Source organism: Amblyraja radiata, chromosome 5 (assembly GCF_010909765.2).
Source record: "Amblyraja radiata isolate CabotCenter1 chromosome 5, sAmbRad1.1.pri, whole genome shotgun sequence".
NCBI lineage: Eukaryota > Metazoa > Chordata > Chondrichthyes > Rajiformes > Rajidae > Amblyraja > Amblyraja radiata.
This window is the reverse complement of record NC_045960.1, coordinates 9,901,827-9,906,881: the sequence shown is the minus strand read 5'-3', so window position 1 is coordinate 9,906,881 and position 5,055 is coordinate 9,901,827. Positions and strand designations below refer to the sequence as shown.

General features: G+C 45.3%; 1 long non-coding RNA gene across 1 annotated transcript; it reads right to left on the bottom strand.

Annotated features, from left to right (window-relative positions):
* Nucleotides 1-1,170: 1,170 nt before the first annotated feature.
* On the bottom strand, nucleotides 1,171-4,157 carry LOC116972800. The gene is made up of 2 exons (XR_004411882.1): nucleotides 4,123-4,157; nucleotides 1,171-1,245 (listed from the first exon to the last, which is right to left on the bottom strand). It is a non-coding gene; the product is annotated as an uncharacterized LOC116972800 (long non-coding RNA).
* Between the last annotated feature and the right edge of the window lie 898 nt (nucleotides 4,158-5,055).

Below are 5,055 nucleotides of genomic sequence, written 5' to 3'. Positions count from 1 at the left end.
AACCAAAGTCAACCTACGTCCACCAGCATCAAGCTATGACAAGGAATGACCCTGTCGGCAACAACTGAAGACAACTGAAGACAATTCAGTCGCCGGTACCTGTCGCCGGTTGACGTAGGTTGATGTAGGTAGTCGCCAATGGAATTCATCAAAGTCAGCACCCGGCGACAACTTACAACAACTGGCAACAACATGCGTAATCCTGGCGACAACCTACGACTGGGGAAGACAAGCTGCGACAAGCCCACAGTCGCCGAAAGGTTTTGAACATTTCAAAATCCAGCGGCGACCAGAAAAATGTTACGACTCTTTAGACGACTCGAGGAGACTACCCACGACCATATCGTCGTCACCCCACGACCATGTGGCGACAGACTAATTGCCTGTAGTCACCGAAAAAGTCTCCTAAGTGGGACAGGGGCCACTAAATGAGGAAAGGATTCAGAAATCGGAGGTGCAAAGGGACTTAGAAGTGTTTGTGCAGGATTCCCAAAAGTTAATTTGCAAGTCGAATTAGCAGTAAGGAAGGCAAATGTAATCCTAGCATTTGTTTTGAGCGTTCTAGAATACAAAAGCAGGGATGTAATGATAAGGCATTGTACGGCCATGATCAGAACGCATTTGGAATGTTGTGAGCAATTTTGGGCATCATATCTGAGTTAGGAACTGCTAGTGCTGGAGTGGGTCCTGAGGAGATCATTGTCATAGAGTCATAGAGTGATGCAGTGTGGAAACAGACCCTTCGGCCCAACATGATTACACTGGCCAACATGTCCCAGCTACACTAGTCCCAACCACCCGTGTCATGCCCATATCCCGCTAAACCTGTCCCATCCATATACCTGTCTAACTGTTTCTCAAGTATCTCCTCTGGCAGCTTGTTCCATTCACCCACCACCCTTGGTGTGAAAAAGTTACCCCTCAGGTTCCTATTAAACATGTTCCCCTTTGCCTTAAACCTGTGTCATCTGGTCCTCAATTCACCTACTCTGGGCAGTAGACTCTGTGCATCTACCCAATCTATTCCTCTCATGATTTTATACACCTCTATAAGATCAACCCTCATCCTCCTGCACTCCAAGGAATAGATTCCCAGCCCACTCAACCTCTTCCTATAACCAGACCCTCTAGTCCTGGCAACACACTCGTTAATCTTCTATGTACCCTTTCCAGCTTGACAACATCATTCCAATAACATCGTGCCCAGAACTCAACACAATCCTCTAAATTTGGCTTCACCAACATCTTGCATAACCTCCCGACTTTAAACTCAATACTCTGACTGATGAAGGTCAAAGCCTCTGACCAACCTATCTACCTGCGACTCCACCTTCAAGGAACCATTCACCTGCACTCCTAGATCCTTCTGCTCTACCACACTCCCCAGAGCCCAACCCTCCCCCATGTTAGACTTCCAAAATGCAACATCTCATGTTTCTCTGTATTAAATTCCATCAGCCATTCCTCAGCCTAGTTGACCAAACGATCAAGATCCTGCTGCAATTTTTCACAACCATCTTCACTATCTGCAAAAGCACCCACTTTTGTATCATCTGCAAACTTGCCAATCTTGCCCTGTATGTTCTCATCCAAATCATTGATGCAGATGACAAACAGTAACGGGCCCAGCACCGAACCCTGAGGCACACCACTAGTCACAGGCCTCCAGTCCGAGAAGCAACCTTCCACCATCACCCTCTGCTTCATTCCATGAAGCCAATTTTCTATCCGTACAGCTATCTCTCCTTGGATCCCATGCGATCTAACCTTCCAGAACAGCCTACCATGCGGAACCTTTCTAATGCTTTGCTGAAGTCCAAAATTCTTCTGAAAACTTTTGAGAAATCGCACCCCATTTGAAACTTCTACACTATAATTTACGAGAATGATCCCTGGAATTAGTGGGTTAGCATATGATGAGCGTTTGACATGGTAAGTCCTCTACTCGCTGGAGTTTAGAAGGATATGGGGGGACCTCATCGAAACCTACTGAATAATGAAAGGCTTGTAGGCTCAAAAACCTCGGCGTGATATTTGACTCAGCAATGAAATTTGACAAACAAGTGAATGCCGTGGTAAAAGCTAGCTTCTTTCAGGTTTGGACGATAGCTAAAATAAAACAATTCCTCAAGTTTGATGACCTGGAAAAGATCATCCACACATTCATCTCCTCCCGCCTAGATTACTGCAACTCCTTTTACACTGGCATCAGCCAATCTTCCCTGTCCCGCCTGCAACTGGTCCAAAACGCCACAGCAAGTCTCCTGACGGGCACCCGAAAAAGTGACCACATCACCCCGATCCTGGCCTCTCTCCACTGGCTCCCTGTGCGGTTCCGTATACACTTCAAGATCCTCCTCCATGTCTACAAAGCCCTCAATGGGCTTGCCCCCACCTACATAAAAAGTCTTCTCACCCACCACTCCACCTCCAGGTCCCTCAGATCGGCCGACTTGGGGTTGCTGAATATCCCACGGTCTAGGCATAAGCTCAGGGGCGACCGTGCCTTTGCGGTTGCAGCCCCTAGACTGTGGAACAGCATCCCCCTTCCCATCAGAACTGCCCCCTCCATCGACTCCTTTAAGTCAAGACTAAAGACTTATCTATACTCCCAAGCCTTTCCTGACGTCCTCTGAGTGAGGGCTACATGTATATATGTATGTAGTTTGTTTTGTTGTGCTATTCTTATAACAAATGTAAAGCACTTTGGCCAACGAGAGTTGTTTTTTAAATGTGCTATAAAAATAAATGTGACTTGATTTGACTTGACTTGTAGAGAGTGGATGAGGAGAAAATGTTTGCACTAGTGGGAGAGTCTAGGACTAAAAGTCAATTTCAGAATAAAAGGACGTTCCTTTAGGGGTGAGATAAGGAGGAATGTTTTTAACCAGAGGGTGGTGAATTTGCGGAAATCATTGCAATAGAAGGCTGTGGAGGCCAAGTCAATGGATATTCTTAAAGTAGAGATAGATAGGTTCTTGATTAGTACGGGTGACAGGGGTTATGGGGAGAAGGCAGGAGAATGTTGAGGGGGAGAGAGAGATCAGCCATGATTGAATGGCGGAGTAGTCTTAATGGACTGAATGGCAGAATTATAAGAAAATGTCTGTCCTCAAAAGCTTATTTCCTAATTTTAGTCTGAAGATGAGGCTTGACTCGAAACGTCACCTAACCATGTTCTCCAGAGATGCTGCCTGACCCGCTGATTTACTCCAGCACTTTGTGTCCTTTTTTTGCATTAACCAGCATCTGCAGTTCTTTGTTTCCTGCTCCCCAGTTTTGCTTCCAATGCAATGTAATGTAAACCCTGAACCTAGCAATGAATCCAATACAAACCCTAAACATAAAATACCTACACAAACTACAGATGCTGGAAATCTAAAACAAAAGCAGAACATGCTGGAATGTGGCAGAACTGGTAGGGTATGATTAGTATGGGTGTCGGGGGTTATGGGGAGAAGGCAGTAGAAAGGGGTCAGGAGTTAGGGATAAATCAGCCAAGATTGAATGGCGGAGCAGACTTGAGCCGAATGACTTAATTCTGCTCCGAGAACATAGAAACATAGAAAAAAAGAAAATAGGTGCAGGAATAGGCCATTCGGCCTTTCGAGCCTGAACCGCCATTCACCTGATTATCCAACTCAGTATCCAATCCCTGCCTTCTCTCCATAACCCCTGATCCCTTTAGCCACAAGGGCCACATCTAACTTAAATATAGCCAATGAACTGGCCTCAACCACCTTCTGTGGAGGAGAATTCCACAGATTCACCACTCTCGGTGTAAAAAATGATTTTCTCATCTCGGTCCTAAAAGACTTCCCTCTTATCCTTAAATTGTGACCCCCTAGTTCTGGACTTCACCAACATCGGGAATAATCTTCCTGCATCTAGCCTGTCCAAGCCCTTAAGAATTTTATAAGTTTCTATAAGATCCCCCCTCAATCTTCTAAATTCTAGTGTGTACAAGCCGAGTCTATCCAGTCTTTCTTTATATGAAAGTCCTGCCATCCCAGGAATCAGTCTGGTGAACCTTCTCTGTACTCTCTCTATGGCAAGAATGTATTTCCTCAGATTATGAGACCAAAACTGTACGCAATACTCCAGGTGTGGTCTCACCAAGACCCTGTACAACTGCAGTAGAACCTCCCTGCTCCTATACTCAAATCCTTTTGCTATGAATGCTAACATACCATTTTGGTATACCAAACTTAATGACCTTACGAAAATCCAACACAAACTTGGAGCAGGTACTGCTCTATCTTTGCAATCTATGTAAATTTTAATTTGTAGACTGGAATCTGCATTCAAATTATCCTCATGAAACAGTATAAAAAGGTTTGAACTCAGGGCTCAGACAGCAGATCCAGCTGGAGGTGTGGAGAGTGACTGGGTGCATCAAACAGTGACCAGAGCAGAGCCCAAGATGCTGAGACTCTGTTTATCTCTCTCTGTCCTCCTGGGGCTGCAGGTTGCAGGAACAGGAGCAGATCACCGTGTGGGGGAAGCGTGCAAGAGCATGATTTGTCCTCCACTCACAAAAATCGTTGTTCATGATGTAAGGATCATTGGAAAACTATTACCTGTGGAGGCGTTTGTAACCATTTATTTTCCGGGTGAGGGTGAGGTACTATGTACTGTACAATCTGATACTGAATTCAACACGTCCTCTCAGGGGTTAGTTTACTTTAGCTTATTATTGTCATGTGTAGCGAGGTACAGTGAAAAGCATTTTGGTGTCTGCTATCCAAACAAAGAAAAATGCTTTACATGATTACAATCAAGCTTGTGGGCAGCACGGTGGCACAGTGGTAGAGTTGCTGCTTTACAGCGTTTTCAGCACCAGAGTCGTGGGTCCGATCCTAACAGCAGGTGCCGTCTGTACGGAGTTTGTATGTTCTTCCCATGACCACGTGGGTTTTTTCTGAGATAATTGGTTTCCTCCCATACTCCAAAGACATGCAGGTTTGTAATTTAATTGGTATAAAATGTAAATTGTCCCCAGTGTGTGTAGGATAGTGTTAATGTGTGGGGATCGCTGGTCGGTGCGGACTCGGT